This window comes from Lissotriton helveticus, chromosome 3_1, assembly GCF_964261635.1.
Source record: "Lissotriton helveticus chromosome 3_1, aLisHel1.1, whole genome shotgun sequence".
Classification (NCBI taxonomy): Eukaryota; Metazoa; Chordata; class Amphibia; order Caudata; family Salamandridae; genus Lissotriton; species Lissotriton helveticus.
The window spans coordinates 607,943,119-607,959,236 of record NC_136061.1 but is presented as its reverse complement, the minus strand read 5'-3'; the positions used below and the strand labels follow the sequence as shown (position 1 = coordinate 607,959,236).

General features: G+C 45.0%; 1 long non-coding RNA gene across 2 annotated transcripts in view; it reads left to right on the top strand.

Annotated features, from left to right (window-relative positions):
• The window catches only part of LOC144824679 (uncharacterized), a 508,429-nt gene extending 504,037 nt beyond the window's left edge, over window positions 1-4,392 (top strand). For both annotated transcript variants that reach the window (XR_013609055.1, XR_013609056.1), the window contains one exon: window positions 4,278-4,392. This is a non-coding gene — a long non-coding RNA (uncharacterized LOC144824679). The remainder of the gene's footprint in view (window positions 1-4,277) is intronic.
• The last annotated feature ends 11,726 nt before the right edge of the window (window positions 4,393-16,118 follow it).

Sequence of the window (16,118 nt, the reverse complement as noted above, 5' to 3'; positions counted from 1 at the left end):
ATTTCCATCATCAGCAATCATGATGAAAACAATTAATATCATTATTTTTATGTTTTCAATTGTTTTGAAATAACATGCACAACACAAATACATTTAAATGTTTTACATTGTGGATTCATGTTTAAAGGCTTGTGTAAAGGCAAAAGTAAAGCACATTAAAATACATTGTCAATAAATTCTGATTATAAATAACTTTTTATAACAATTACATGCTCTTAAAGCTCATAAACATGGTCATTATAAAGAGCCAACCACAGTCATGTAGCATGGTAGTTTCAACTGACATAACATTTAAGATTAACACGCCCATTTGGAAAGGAGGTGTCATCTCAAATGCAAAACAACTGATTATTTACCTCTTGGGATCAGAAAAATGAAGCCTTGCAGAATCTGGTTCTTCTTCATTGAGTGTTTGAGAAAGGTAGGGTGGTTGTATTTGAACCTTTTATATTTTCAAAACGACCACCTCGGGTGTGGCGGTTTAACCTTCATGACCACGCAGATGAAATCCTAAGTCAAAATTTGCCAGGTGATGTCATGGCTGAAACCTCTAAGTCAACTGCTTTACAACAATACTCCATCAATGGAGTATATTGAGAGCAATGTAGCCAGTGGAGTTTTGATGGAAATTCATTAATCATATCACTAACATCTAAATCAGACGTATGGTCAGTCATGGTGGAGGATGTGGAGAATGACAATCTTTGGCGCTCCATATGCATCCAATAAACTCCAAATCAGCCCCAATGTCAGTAGGTAAAATCTTTGACCGGTACAAACTTTGTTGGTGTATCCAACCAGCATTCCATCAGAGTCAGCCTGAAATTGCACATATGTCCTGGCAACTGCAATCATAGACTGTCATTGGTGCCCTGCGCTTTTGAGAGCTATCTCTTCCTAAAACTTTAAAAACTCATATCCCCATTTCCCTTTAGTTGATTTTTGTAAAATCTGTGTCATTTTGTTTTTTAAACCGTTACTCTATTTTTCTAATTCAGTTAGGGATTTTTCTTAATTTGTATTTTGACTTTATTACTGTTTTGATTCTGCATAAATATTTTACACATGACCCTATGTTAATTCTGTCTGCCTTGTCCCATAGCTCACGGAATGTTGAGCTCAGTTTAATTTACTGACTGTAAGGGTTCACCCTCACAAGTGCTGTGAATACTGCTTTAGGTCAGCAGTCGCCCATTCTGAAATAATCAATTTCTTACACTGTGAATAATGAGCCAGGAGCTAACAAGAGGCTAGTAGTTCACTTAGTGTGTTGGAATTTATAGTTGTCACTTGGACACAAGATGCCCTTAGCAGTACCTAAATGCATCAAATAGATAGATAGTAGGATGCACTGTTTGCTCTAATGGTCAGGGACGTATGGGGACACAGAGAGATTTTGTAGAATCTCTCACACTTAGCAATTGAATGGTATGTCAGGAGATAAAACTAAGGCATCATACGTGCCCCTGCTAGTTGTAGGTGTTCAATTTGAGTGGGTGGACATTGACATTGTTAGTCTGTTTTGACTGCTCCCCCCCTCATTAGCATCACACAGCAAGTATAACTAGGATGTGGTGGATCATGCTATAATGTATCTACCGGATACCTATCAGGAGCACAACTGCAAAGGTAGTAGCTAGGGCAGACCTATGGATCTTTTCAAGGGCTGGAATTGTGAAGATAATTGTTTGAAAATGGGGAACACACAATATCTTCTATGACATGAGAGAGATGTGAGAGCACGTTTGTGTGACCTACTGCTTCCCCATGGTGTAACAGCAGCAATCCAATTGAATAAATTGGTTGGTGGAAAGATTAACAAGGCTCTTTAGAGCACAATGGGAACTCTGTCAGAACACTTGAGGAGGAAGTGGGATTTTCTCCTGCAGCACCTCTTAGTAACTCACAGGGATATTCAATATACTATGTAATAGGTCTCACGAATTTGGCGGTGCAGGACAGGAGCCAGGCAAAGAGAAAACTTCAGGCTAGCTAAGAGATAATCAAGTAATGCTATGACCAGAGAGTAATGCTGACTGTGTACCAGGAAGGTCAAGAGCTATTAATGCTGAAGCCTATTTGTTCAAGAACTCTGGCGGATAAGTGGACTGAGCCATAATCGGTAGTGCAGAAGGTTTCTGAAGTAAACTACTTTATGGACACAGATGCCACATGAGAAGGTGCTCCAAGTGAAACAGTTCAAGCCATTCCTCTGCAGAGATTTCAGAGTAAGCATCATGGCAATAAAAGAGGAGTTTGAGGAAGACTGTGAGCCTCTTTCTGACCTACTGTACAGTGATGCGAAGGTTTGATTCTGTGGATGAGGCCCAACATGCTTCTGAATTATTGCCTGAGCAGCAAAGAGAATGTAGAGAGGTACAGGGATGAATTCCCTTCTCTTTTTGCTGACTCCAGGATGGACACCTGTCTGTGTTCACGACATAAACACAGAAGATAGCTTGCCAGTAAAGAGCAAGGTATAGAGGATGTATGACCGAGTTCAAAAGTGCCTCATGGCAGAAATTGCCAAGATGTTGTACTTGGGGATGACTGAGCATTCCTATTGTCCTTGAGCAAGTCCAGAGGAATTGGTGCACAACCAAGGATCCACAGACTTGCACTTTTGTGTGTGCAGCCGGGTCTACAGTAGCGTGACCAAGGCAGATACACACCAGAGCCAGACCTGAAGAGCTAGTGGACAGGCTGGATGCTGCTTACTATTTCAGTACTTTTGATCTGTCCAAAGCCTATCAGCATGTCCTATTAACTCCTAGTGCCAAGTGCAGTCGGCATTCTGTACTTTGGAGGGATTGTGCCATTTTAGGGAAATGTCTTTGGGCTCCTGCCACTTCTCTGCACTTCATGAACCATGTTCCTTCAGGATTTTTTTGCAGGGCCCACCTTGACGGCATTGTCATTTTTAGCAATTCATGGGAGGACCACCTGCAGAATAGGTGCTGCTTAGGATACAGGAAGCGAATTGAACCATAAAGGCAATCAAGTGCCATGTTGAGTATTCATCTGCAGGCTACCTTGGACATCAGGTGGGCATTGGAAAGAACTACCTGTGGGTGCCAAGATCAAGTCTGTGTAGGAGTGTGAGGTACCCACCAACCAGACTTCGTGAGCTCTGATATTTAATTGAGTGTAAAGTGAGATTGCAGTGGTAGTTGTAGTGGTGCAAGATGGATTGAAGTTTCTGATGTTCAAGGTGAAGAAGCTTTCGGCCAGGTCTCCCTTTTTGACTGCCTCTAATTACTGCTCAGAAAAACTAATGACTGCCAGACGCACAGAACTCCAACTTGATTGCTTCCCTGGCGTGGATACTGCTACTTGGAGCCCCAGTGCTATCTGGTGTGTGAAAAATCACTTTAAACAAAGGCTGTGTCTTGAAATCAGTAATGTTGTGCGAAATTTGCATAATTTGCCTGGGGACGCCACAAAAAATATGGAGGCCGAAATCTTCACAAGAGAACCCCAGAGGGCAGCTGCTGCTTTGGAATGGTGCTATTAATAATAATAATAATAATAATAATAATAATAATAATAATAATAATCCACATTTGTATAGCGCACAATCACCCGTTAGGGTCTCTAGGCGCTGGGGGGCCGTCGGGAAGATTAAGCAAGCTATTGCCCAGAGTCACATGGTGCTGGGCTAACCTGCCGCCGGAGCCGGGGATAGAACCCTGATCCCCAGATTCCAGCGTCAGTCGCCCTGGCCGCGGCGCCACACCTCTTCCACCAATAATCAATAAACCTGATTCCCCATGCCAAGCAACCCCTGCGGTCATCTGTAATGAAGGAGTCCTCCCCGTTAGGGCAGGAGTGCCACCCATGCCCACTATAATGTCCACATAGCCACTGACCATCAACAGATTACAGTCTGGCTTAACTACACCTGGGGATGAGAAGTCTGAGGTGCATTGGCAAGATCTGATGCGCCCGCTTAACATTTTCAACCCGAAAATAGCTAACAGCATTCAGTTGAGTTGCCTCATTAACTCGAGTGAATGTTGGAGCAATCTGCCCCTGATCCTAATCTGTGACTACTCCCATAATACAGAGGGACCAATAATAGAGCAGAGAGTATATGGTTACTAGAAAGGAGGGGTGAGTGTAGTGCCTCCCTCATAATTTATGCTAGGCCTGTGTAATGTGCTAATTATATTGTTATAGTGTACTATTTAGTTCAGTGAGATTAAAAGTACTTTTTATTTCATAAAGATAAGCACTGTGCTAAATATCATTCATTGTGTCTGTGTGTTTTACTACAGATTTGGTTCTTGCCCCCCACATGGTCCCCTCGTGACCGCTCACACTGCTAAACTGAGAGCCAAGTGCAGAAAGGATTTCATTGGCCCTGTTCATAGGCGCAAGAAGTAAGGGTGCGTGTGCTACAGCATTCCCAAAATAATAATGTAGTAATACAGAAGGTAAATGAGCAGTAACTATGCCTTTAAACTTTGGTTTTATCTTGTTCCATTTGCTGTGCTTTCAAAGACAGAGGTCGAGTGTCAGGCTATGGCTTCTATCACATTACTGCTTATTCTTTTAGAGTGGAGACTGCTGTTTACTTTTACCTAAGTTGCCAGGGTATGCCCAGACGCGGGCCCCTTGCTTACTTTGCCACTGTATTCAAGCTAACCTGACTGATGAGGGGTGTTACCCAAAAAACAGTCCAATAATGCTTTTTTCTGGTCTAGGGTAGACCTGACTTGGCAGTTCGGGCTGGGCTGTTCCCATAAGGCACAAGGTCAAGACTGATTTGCATATGGCTGGGTCTTGACTGGGGAGTTGAAGTGAGCAAAAGAACGATGATGGATTCATCCTGATCTAATAGTGACTGGGGGTCAGTGTCTGAAAAGTTTCAGCCCTCCATCCATCATCTCATTGTGCTTACTTTTGTTTTGGAGTTTGTAAATTGAAATATCAGACAATCCTCCTGGGGTTCAGGGAGTGTGGAAAGAAAGGTTTTTGTTTATCATTTTGTTTCTAGCAATAACAAAAAATAAATACCTTTGACTGAACTGTACACATTATTCAAAATATATCAGCAGGAAAGATCAAATGAAGGAAAACATTTTTTGTAATTATGAGTGAAGGATGGAAGCAAAGATTTGAATAAGATCAAAACAAATCAAGGCACTTTACTTTGTGATATGCAAATGATGAATATTTGTGAAACCCGATTTCCATGCATTGTTGCTTGTGTGTGATACGGCTTAGTCAGTAAAGCTGCACGTAAATGCATATTTAGTGGCTAATTAAATGGAAAGTGTGCTGTCAGTAAATGGCAGTGCGCTATCACACCTTGTTTTAGTAATAAATGTGCCACAGTGTGAACCAAGATGCACCACATGCCACACCCTTACCACTCTCCTAAGGAATGGCGCGCGGCTTATTTGCTACATGTGTTCTTAATATGATGCTTTTATTTTTCACAGTCCCTATCACTTCAGTGATGTAATACTAATGGCAGCACCTCCCTTCAGAAAATTGTTCCAGCATCACTGGCCCTGTTTTCAGAGTCAACAGTAGGGTGTACTCCAGGACACCAGTGGCAAAGCTTAACCAGCATGGTTGGGGCGCAGTAACACCTGTCTGCCCTGTGCTCCTCCTCTAAACTGGGTGAGACACCTTGCCAGGCTGTTAGAAGGCCATTGACAGATGACATACACGCAAGTGCGGCCATTGAGAACTTCAAGATTAAAGCTTTTGCACCAGGTGGGATGAACTTGCCCTCCATCTCTCCGCAGGAGGGTCAACCACCAACAGCTGATAATAACTGTCAAAGCATGTCACTGTCAGATATACAATATGCCCTATCAAAGCTGTACCTTATCAGCAAAATGGTGCCAATCAGATATCCTCGTTGCCTTATCCAGTGGGACATCTTTCTGTGCATGTGTTTGTCCTCTAGCGCTAATCAACGACTGCCCGCACAGTGAGAAAGAAGTGGCAGACGACTGGATGCCCTATTTGTGCGCGTTTCTTCAGGGAATCGGGTTGCAGCTAATTACATTTACAATTTACAAAAGCTTGGATTAATTATATTTCATGATGGACAGGGTATGATTGCTAATAAGCCACTGCGTAACCCATGGGGATGTTTCTTTCTTGTAAGATGTATTGCAGCTCAGGTTTGTGATGACAGAAGTTCTGAGCGCAGCTTTGGAGGTCTTTCATCTAAAGTGAGCAATACACAGGCAGGGTCCACGCATGCTTGCACATTAAACATCGGATTAACTGAATATTGTCTGTTATCTCCGGCATGAGTACACTTTTATTCATCATACTTTCAGCCTGCTGCAAGATATCTCAAAAGTCGCAAGGTGACTGTGGGGATCAAACAGTTGCTGCTGACATCTACTGGGAGCTTTCGGTCTCGAGATGGCATCCTAGACCCCTGGAAAGATTAACTCGATTTACTCCATTCCAACCTCAGCAGACCAGAGAAATCGCGTATAAGTATCACAGTATCCCAAGAAAACAAACATAAAAATGCAGAAGACAAGGTGTGTGTGGTGCGCATGGCTGGATGACGTGTATAGTGATAGTTGGCAGCAGGCAAGGTTCTGGTGCAGAGCCGGGCCAAACCTGAGCCCTGTGCCATTCCCCGCTGCGCACCACCAAAGTCCAAGCTTAGCGGGGACCGGCTGCATGCAAAGGGTTGGACATTGGTTCAATATGGAATATGCTTAAAACTCCCCAGAAATTCACTAGGAGAAACAAAGGTGACTTTATACTTAGGTTTGGTTTTAAGACCTTTTTACGGCGAGGTTCGCCGGGGTGGTTGTACAGCCGTGGCATTTTGGATGCTGGACTTGTACAGTTTCCAAGCCCTGTTGGAGTGAGCTGTCCAACCATGGTGAGTTGGATGCAGGGATTGACCAGAGGCCAAGTCCTGAAGGCAAACCACAGAGGCCAAGGGGCTCACTTACAAGCCCCTTGTGCCGTCAGTGCGTCACGTTGCATGTTATTTACAAGTACAGGTAAAGCCAACCTGCGTGGCTTTACATGTGCTCGTAAATATCGCCCCTTTTCACACAATATTTTGCGTGTTAGGGACATAACATGGGTGTTGCTGTTGGTGTTCCCACACAACACCCATGTCCACTGATGCATTTCCAGATTAACGAGCAATCGTAAACCTGGGGATGCGTCAGAATGCTACGCCACCCCCAGGGGTGATGTAGCAAGGTGCAATGAGGAGAAATGTTTTCATTTCTACTCGTTTCCTTCTACTTTCAATGTGTGCTGCATTCTAAAGCACACCATGGTGCAAGGGTGTCTGCGCCGGCAGATGCCACAATTTGTGCGCCACGCAGGGAAATGCAAAGAGATGTGACATATTGTTGTAAAAAAGTCACATCACTGGTTTCGAAACTAACGCAGCCCGGCGCAGCAAAATGACGCGCTGCACTGCACTGCGTTGGTTTTTCAGAAATAGGGCCCCAAGTCCTTAAGGCGGTACAAAAGGGGGTGGTGATGGACCGGAAACAATCTCCGAGGACCGGTTTCTGGCATTACAGCTGTCTTCAGCCCGGCTTGCTTGAATCCAGTGGCAAAGTGAGCAAGGGACTCACGTCTGAGCATACCCTGCCACACTGAAGACGGCTGTAATGCCAGAAACCGGTCCTCGGAAGCTTGTTTCCGGTCCAGGGAAGGCATGGCTTGGCAGTTCGGGCTGGACTGTTCCCATGAGGCACAGGGTCAGACTGATTTGCATATAGCCATGTCTGAACTGGGGTGGCAGAGTGGGCAAAAGAATGGTGATGGATCAAACCCAGATCTTTTGACTGGGTGTGAGTGTTTGATTGGTTCAGATGCTCCGTCCATCACCACCCCCTTTTGTACCGCTTTGGCCACCATAAGTGTGGCAGGTTATGCTCAGACGTGAGTCCCTTGCTCACTTTGCCACTGGATTCAAGCAAGCCGGGCTGAAGACGGTTGTAATGCCAGAAACCGGTCCCCGGAAGCTTGTTTCCGGTCCAGGGAAGGCATGGCTTGGCAGTTCAGGCTGGACTGTTCCATGAGGCACAGGGTCAGACTGATTTGCATATAGCCATGTCTGAACTGGGGTGGCAGAGTGGGTTAAAGAACGGTGATAGATCAAACCCAGATCTTATGACTGGGTGTAAGTGTTTGATTGGTTCAGATGCTCCGTCCATCACCACCCCCTTTTGTACCGCTTTGGCCGCCATAATTGTGGCAGGGTATGCTCAGACGTGAGTCCCTTGCTCACTTTGCCACTGGATTCAAGCAAGCTGGGCTGAAGACGGCTGTAATGCCAGAAACCGGTCCCCGGAAGCTTGTTTCCGGTCCAGGGAAGGCATGGCTTGCCAGTTCGGGCTGGACTGTTCCCATGAGGCACAGGGTCAGACTGATTTGCATATAGCCATGTCTGAACTGGGGTGGCAGAGTGGGCTAAATAACGGTGATGGATCAAACCCAGATCTTTTGACTGGGTGTGAGTGTTTGATTGGTTCAGATGCTCCGTCCATCACCACCCCCTTTTGTACCGCTTTGGCCGCCATAAGTGTGGCAGGGTATGCTCAGACATGAGTCCCTTGCTCACTTTGCCGCTGGATTCAAGCAAGCCGTGCTTAAGACGGCTGTAATGCCAGAAACCGGTCCTCGGAAGCTTGTTTCCGGTCCAGGGAAGGCATGGCTTGCCAGTTCGGGATGGACTGTTCCCATGAGGCACAGGGTCAGACTGATTTGCATATAGCCAGCTCTGAACTGGGGTGGCAGAGTGGGCTAAAGAACGGTGATGGATCAAACCCAGATCTTTTGACTGGGTGTGAGTGTTTGATTGGTTCAGATGCTCCGTCCATCACCACCCCCTTTTGTACCAAGTCCTTAAGGCAACGCCACTGCGCACAGCGGTAGGTCATTTGCAGTGGGGTTGTCAGCTCATTGTGGGTTGGGCAGAACATCCTGCTTTTAGCCAAGCCATGTGGGCAATGTCTGTAGCTCATAGCTGATGCTGTTTACAATGACGGTTGTCTGCACGCATTAGGTTAGAGACAGGCCAAGTCCAACGGAAGTAGTCTGCCAACGACAGGTTGGACATAGGGGCTCGTGATGCTCCATCACTGATTGTCAGGCTCCAAAACTCCTCAGGAGCAGTACCTTCAAAATGCTCACCTTCTGCCAGCACCGACTGTACAGATATAATTCCAGAGGTTCGTAGTGACCAGATAAAGGGAGGGAAATTAGCGAGTGTACTGTGGAAAAGAGATCTGGACCAAGAGGTACCTGCAATTAACAATTTACAATGATAGCTATGACATAATTGCAAAAATCTCCATTACCTGTGGAAGAAACTATGGGCTTCAAATATCAGAAGTGATGCATCGCTGCGTAAAAACAGCGATGCGTCACTTCTCAGCGCGCCCTCCTTGCGACATGATGGATGCGTCATATTTACAGTATGATGCATCACGTCGTAAGGAGTTACAGATACGTCAGTCTTTCTGACATATCTGTAGGCGCAAAAGTGACGCATTGATGGAGTGTGTCACAAAAGTGACGCAACTCCAGCAATGCGTCCTTTCACATGGGGTAAGCCCCATGTGAAAGGACCTGCGTCACTCTTACGCCTGCTGTGAGGCAGGCGTAAGATATTGACGCATTTGCACTCTAGAAGTGGCGTAGTGAAATCTCGTAGATTTCACTGCATCACTTCTACAAGGCATACTTAAGTTGGAATGCCCCCCCTGCATACATTATACCTGACGCAGGTATAATGTAGGGCAGGGGTTTACAAAGTGATGCATCTGCTTAGATGTGTCACTTTGTAAATAGAACGCAACAGGGGGCATGTTTTACGCTGCCGTTGTGTCACAAAAAGTGACGTAACAGCAGCATAAAACTGACATATAAGTAAGGCCCTATAAATCTCCTGATTAGTGCCTAAGAACAATGGACCCTGCTAATGTTCATTTATTAGCAGTGCTTGAAATGAAAAAATAGAAGTGCAGGTACTCTGTGGCAGAGTACCTGCTCGTTTTTAAGAAGTGATGGTACACTCCAATTAAAAGTATTGCATTTCTCTTGAGAAGTGCCAGTACTCTCCTTCTCAAAATAAAAAAGTGCTGGTACTCCGTGCCCATTTAAAACACTGTTTATTAGGCTTACTTCCTTTTCTTATCCCTGGTAATCTTTATTCACCATACACATCTTTTATATCAAGTGTACGTTAGAAACGAATAATTGTTTTCTAGCTATTTTGACTTTACACAATCTCAGGTGTCTATCATCTGTTCTTTAGATGTGTATTCAAAATGTTGATACCTAGGATCTAGCATTAAAACAATGTTTTTGAGGGGGAGTGGCCAAGATAGCGGAGAGGCCAAATGCCTCTCGCCATCGCACTTGCAGGCCAGTCTTTTCTTGGCTTCTTCCATGCCTCCTTTCATGTTACGGGGCATCTGGAATGGTAGAGAGTTGTCCAGAGAAGTCAGTTTGATCACTTCTGGGTGACTGATGGCACAGTGAGGCCCAGGGTCACAGAGACCCAAGTGTCAGAACTAGTGGGCAAACTGGGTCTGCGGTGGGTGTGGGACTTGTGGCTGTGAGTCCCTCTAGGTTCTAGTCTGGCACATCTAAGGTACCTGACCCTTACGGGGAGAGCATTTCCTGCTTTAATGAAACATGGAAACGGGTCAGCTGTGGCTGCTGGGAACCGGTGCTAACTCTTGGATGTGGGGGGTGAACATAGGTTGCCACTAGAGATGGTGGAGGGCCACCTCACTAGCAGACCCTCTCTGTTACGGCAGCATTGCTATGTGATCCAATGACGATGTCACTGATTGTGGGAACCTTTCTTCAATGTTCTTTGGGACCTTTACAGTGAACCTCTTGGTCTGGTGGGAAGAAAGTTGCAGAGCAAGTTTCAAGGGAACAAAGATAAGGTGCACAATATTTTGGAACACTGTATCCTTCAACGTTGAACAAACCAAAATGCTAATACATAGGATTTTCGTCCTACTCAGCTATGGCGGATATTATCCCTACCCACTCTAGACGTCTTATGGAGTTTTATGAGTAGGGGTCTCTGAGAAAAGCACAACTGAGTTACTTCAGTTTCTAGGGATAAATTAGTGCCTTACCAAACCGTTGGGCGCCATGTACTGTAATTCCTATATCCCTGATAGGCTCTGCGCATTGGAATTATATACACTATATTTTTGACATAGGACTGAGGTCAGTATGTCTCTATCGAGTACATTAAACTTAATTACTTGTGTGTGCCAGCTAACTCAGAGGTCACTAGAAACTTCTGGAATGAGCAAGAAGGGATTAGTTTATGACAACCGCATAAACATGACAACTTTGTTTCCCTTAGAGTCGGAACAATCTCAGAATCGTGGAAACAATAGATAACAGTTTCACTCAGTCTATCGTGCATGCTTTGTTTCTACAGGGTTGCACAGAAATAGAGAGACAGGCGTTTCAATAAAAAGGGTTTATTGAACAGTCTTATTTCTCATGCAAGAGATATGAACTGCTACAATTGTAAGACAGAATGCGAAGTATAATACATACAGGGTTAGCAGTAGGATTACATAATACTGCAATAGCATGATCTGTAGCTATGACATATATTAATAAAAATACATACATAAATAACACCGGCTAAAATACTCACCTGGTGCTTCTAAAATAATCCAACCCCAGTGTACCTAACCTAAGTGTAGTACGAGCGAAGAAGTAGGTGCTGTTCAGCTATAGTTTAGTTTAGCTATAGTTTAGTTTAACTATAGTTTAGTTTAACTTTAGTTGCCATGAGTCCCTCTAGGGTCAAGTCTGCTCCATACCTTAGAATGAGAGAGGTTTGAATCACTTTCCCAGGTCTAAATCTCTAACACCCCGCAAGGGGAGTCAGAAACACTGGAGCTGGATTCTCGGCGAGGAGGATGGCAGCATCTGGTCAATGCGTCAGTTGGGGACTGGACTTCCTTCCGAATTTGCCGTGGCGAGCCGCGTCGTGCAAGTAGGCAGTCGAACCGTGGACCGAACCGTGGTTTGCCATGGCAATTGAAGGCATATTTATACCTTGAAGGTGTTTAGGAATGCCAGTATTGATGTAAAAGTCGGGCATTAGAACGTCATGAATGAACCCCTAAGTAATAGATGTTCATGCATAATAAATGAGTTCTTGGAGAAATCAATATCCAAGCGAGGTGAAGTCCTAAAGGCTTACGAGTCTGGTTTTCCAAGAACTCGTTGTGACGTGGATGAATGGATGTAGGTGGCCATGCCTGTATTTGGTTAGCATGAGCAATGCCTAAATAAAAGCTGGATTTCTATGCCTAGATAAGGGCAATGTGAATTGTACCTATATAAGGGCATAAATCGTGAAATTCATACGGAATCTAAATCGACACACAACACTTTGTACCTTTAAGTCTGAACTTCAGGATGAACTTCATCGAGACGCTCGGACCTAGAGTCCAAGTTACCTGAACTGAGATCTGATGTTGAGTTGGTAGGTCGGTGGATTCTGGAGGCAGAATGCTGGGTTGAGGGCCTTGAGATATGCCGATCTGCCACCCCTTCAATGTGCACTGCAACGGTGGAACAACTTAATGGAATTACTGACAAGCTGTAAGATCTTGTGAAACACTCGAAAAGAGACATCCCGAGGCTTAGGTGACTAAAAAAAGAGATCCTGCATTTGAATCGTGAATTATTTTTGTTTGTTGGCCACCATGATATGTGTGTGGAGAGGGTGCAATGATCTGGTATCAAATGACAGTTCCAGAGACGTGCTTATCAAATCCCACAATTGTTCAGAAAAAAAGAGAAAGTTCTGAGGAAGGCTAAAGTGGTAGGAGAGGTCGGTTCTAGGAATACTCCCGCAAAATTCATCAGGCTGTCTCCCAGATGACTCTGCAGAGCCAGGTGGAGTTTTGAAGAAAATCAGAGGATGGCATATGCTGCAGGTGAAACCATAAATGTGTGGCAAATTCCGAGAGAAAGTTCCAAGATACTGAATTTGCTAGAATGGTAAAAGTTAATGCAGTCATCTGAGGCAACTTAGTTGTGGACTACACACCCTCATCCACTAGATGGTGGCATACTTCATCACTGAGCTTTGGCAATCTTTCTGAAGTACAATTTCCCATTCTTAATTTCCCACACTAAAGGGGACAGTGATGGTATGTACCTCATTCCGGTTGGGTGGATGGATGGGCACCCTGTTACTTTAGCCACGGTTTATGCACCCAACTCAGCACATGACCCCTATATTTTGCAGTTTTTGGAATAGTTGCTTGGAATGGCCCATGTAGATATTATTTTGATTGGAGCTTTAACATGATGTGGGACCCACCACATGAACACCTGATGAATGTCCTGGCAGAGTTAAGTGTACAGGATGCCTGGCGGGAAACAGATGCAACAACTACTGGATGTACATTCTACTATCATGTTCACAGAACACAACCCTGTTTTGATTATATTTTGTTGAGCAGTGCCCTAAATGGAATGATGAGTGCAGCAAAACTTGATTCTATAGCAGACTTGATCATTCTCCGGTTCTCGTCCGGCTGGACTTGGGGTTGTGAAGACAACTGCATACTTGCGACTTCATGCCTCACTGTTGACAGATCTGATTATCAGGGCGGAAATATGTTGTAAATTGACAAGTACTTGGAACTCAATGAGGGGAGAGAGATTTCTATGCCTTGGTCTGGAATGCTTATAAAGCAGTTATTAGGCTACACTTTATGGGAGTTGTGGCGGAGGATGCCAGGTTCTGCCGGATGGAGGTGGCTGGCAAGAGAGAGACTGCAGAACCTCTCCTACTGCTTTTCCTGCACCCTGGTTACAACTAGAGGCCAGCTCCACATGTATTTCACCAATTAGGCAGAGCTCTGCTTCTCCACTCTAAGAAAGTCTTGTATGGAATACATTTCAAAGATACTCGAGAACTTTGGGGCATTTATATTTGATGATGGAGAAAAAGCTGAGGAGTTCTGAAGGTTCTCTGTGGATCTCTATTTTGCCACCCCCCTCTACATTTCAGCAGACTTTTCTGGATATGGTACAATTCTCCAGGCTCATGGAAATACAGGGAGAGTCACTGAAGGACCATGTTCAACCCAAGAAGGTCAAGCAAACCATTAAATCCCTTAGCCCCTAAACTTGTCTCCCTCCTTAATTATTATGCTGATACAGACTCCGTCACAGCAAAAAATGGGAGAAGCCATTATCCCAGTTTTCCCAAAGGCCAATATGGATGCCCTGCACTTTTCATCTTATTACCTGATAGCCCTTTTAGATATTGACTCAAAACTGTTCACAAACATCCTGGCCACGCACCTTAAAGAGGTGCATTCCAACCTGAAGTGATTTGTCTGGGATGCTAAGCCAAGATGGCTCGCCACCTGATCAGAACGCTTCCCTCAAGCGCGTACCCATGATTCTACTATCTTTGGATACAGAGAAGGCCTTTAACAGTCGTGTGTCTTATTGTCCAGAGTAAAGATCTGGGCCCAAGGTCCTTTGAATGAACTTCTCAAACTATGCCAAGCACACACCTGCTTTGAATGGCCATCTTGTGACTCCCTTTTCTCTCTCTAGGGATTCTAGACAGCAATGCAACAGACTGCAGGAAAAGGCTCACACTGATGGAATACATTTTACTCTGTTGGTGAATACTTGACCTCTGAATCTGGCAGGTGGAGGGAGAGATTGGAGATGGGGGTACTATGTCATAATTGCATCATTTTCTAATGCTATTGTCTGAAAAACTACTCAACAGATTTCTACAAAATCAACAAAGGCACTTCTTGAGTAAAGATCTACTTCCATACTGAGTTTGGAGTAAGTGTGGGCCGAAAATTCGTTCCGCTCGCGGAATTTACGGATTTTTTGCAATTTCGCGATCTGGAAATCTTGCGAAATCGCAGAAAAATTCGCGAATCCGCAAGCGGGACGAATTTTCCATGAAGCACTTACAGGGTTACAGCAGCAGGTGCCCAAGTTGATGCTAATTTCTTTGTAACCATTTACAAAAGGGTTACAAAGAAATTAGCTTCAACTTGGGCACCTGCTGTAACCCTGTAAGTGCTTCCTGAGCGGCGCCTCGTTCCCTACTTGCAACTATTCTCTGACCCTGCTCTGACCCTCGAAGCAGGGTCAGAGAATAGTTACAATTAGGCATCGAGGCTCCTGTCACAAAAATTAAACCTCAGCAGGAAGCACTTACAGATATAAATAAAGCAGGTGCCCGAGTTGAAGCTCAAATTCAGTAACGCATTATAATCAGCCCAAGAATCTAGTGAGCACAGTCGATGCTAGGCAGGTGTGCTTTCTCCCCAAATCTACCGTCTACAAATAGCTGTAATCCGTGATGTAGGTCTAGGCATCCACAAGTTTCTCGAGCGCAATCCCCCTGTATTTACAGTGACCAGGAGGCTGCTTGCTCCTCATCTGCTGCTCTGTTTGGTCTCTGACCCTTTATAAACAAGAGGCATGTGAACTCGCACAGAAGCCCGGCCCCACACACACTAGGCTATGCAACCTCTTCACGCCCTTTCCCCCACTGTGATGGACAGCTCACTCGAGGGACCTCGGCGCCTATGGCCGCGTTGGCAAAGTTACAGACACACGTGGTGACTGGACAACTCTTCTGGGCCTTTACACAGCTGTAGTGTAGGAAAAGCACGATACATTTACCCAACGATGTAGCACTTACTGCTTTCTCCTCATCTGCTGCTTTGATCGATGTCTGACCCTTTATAAACAAGAGGCATATGAACTCGCACAGAAGCCCGGCCCCACACACACTAGGCTATGCAACCTCTTCCCGCCCTTTCCCCCACTGTGATGGACAGCTCACTCGAGGGACCTCGGCACCTATGGGCGCGGTGGCAAAGTTACAGACACACGTGGTGACTGGACAACTCTTCTGGAACTTTACGCAGCTGTAGTGTAGGAAAAGCACGATACATTTACCCAACGAGGTAGCACTTACTGCTTTCTCCTCATCTGCTGCTCTGATCGGTGTTTGACCCTTTATTAACAAGAGGCATGTGAACTCGCACAGAAGCCTTGCCCCACACACACTAGGCTATGCAACCTCTTCCCGCCCTTTCCCC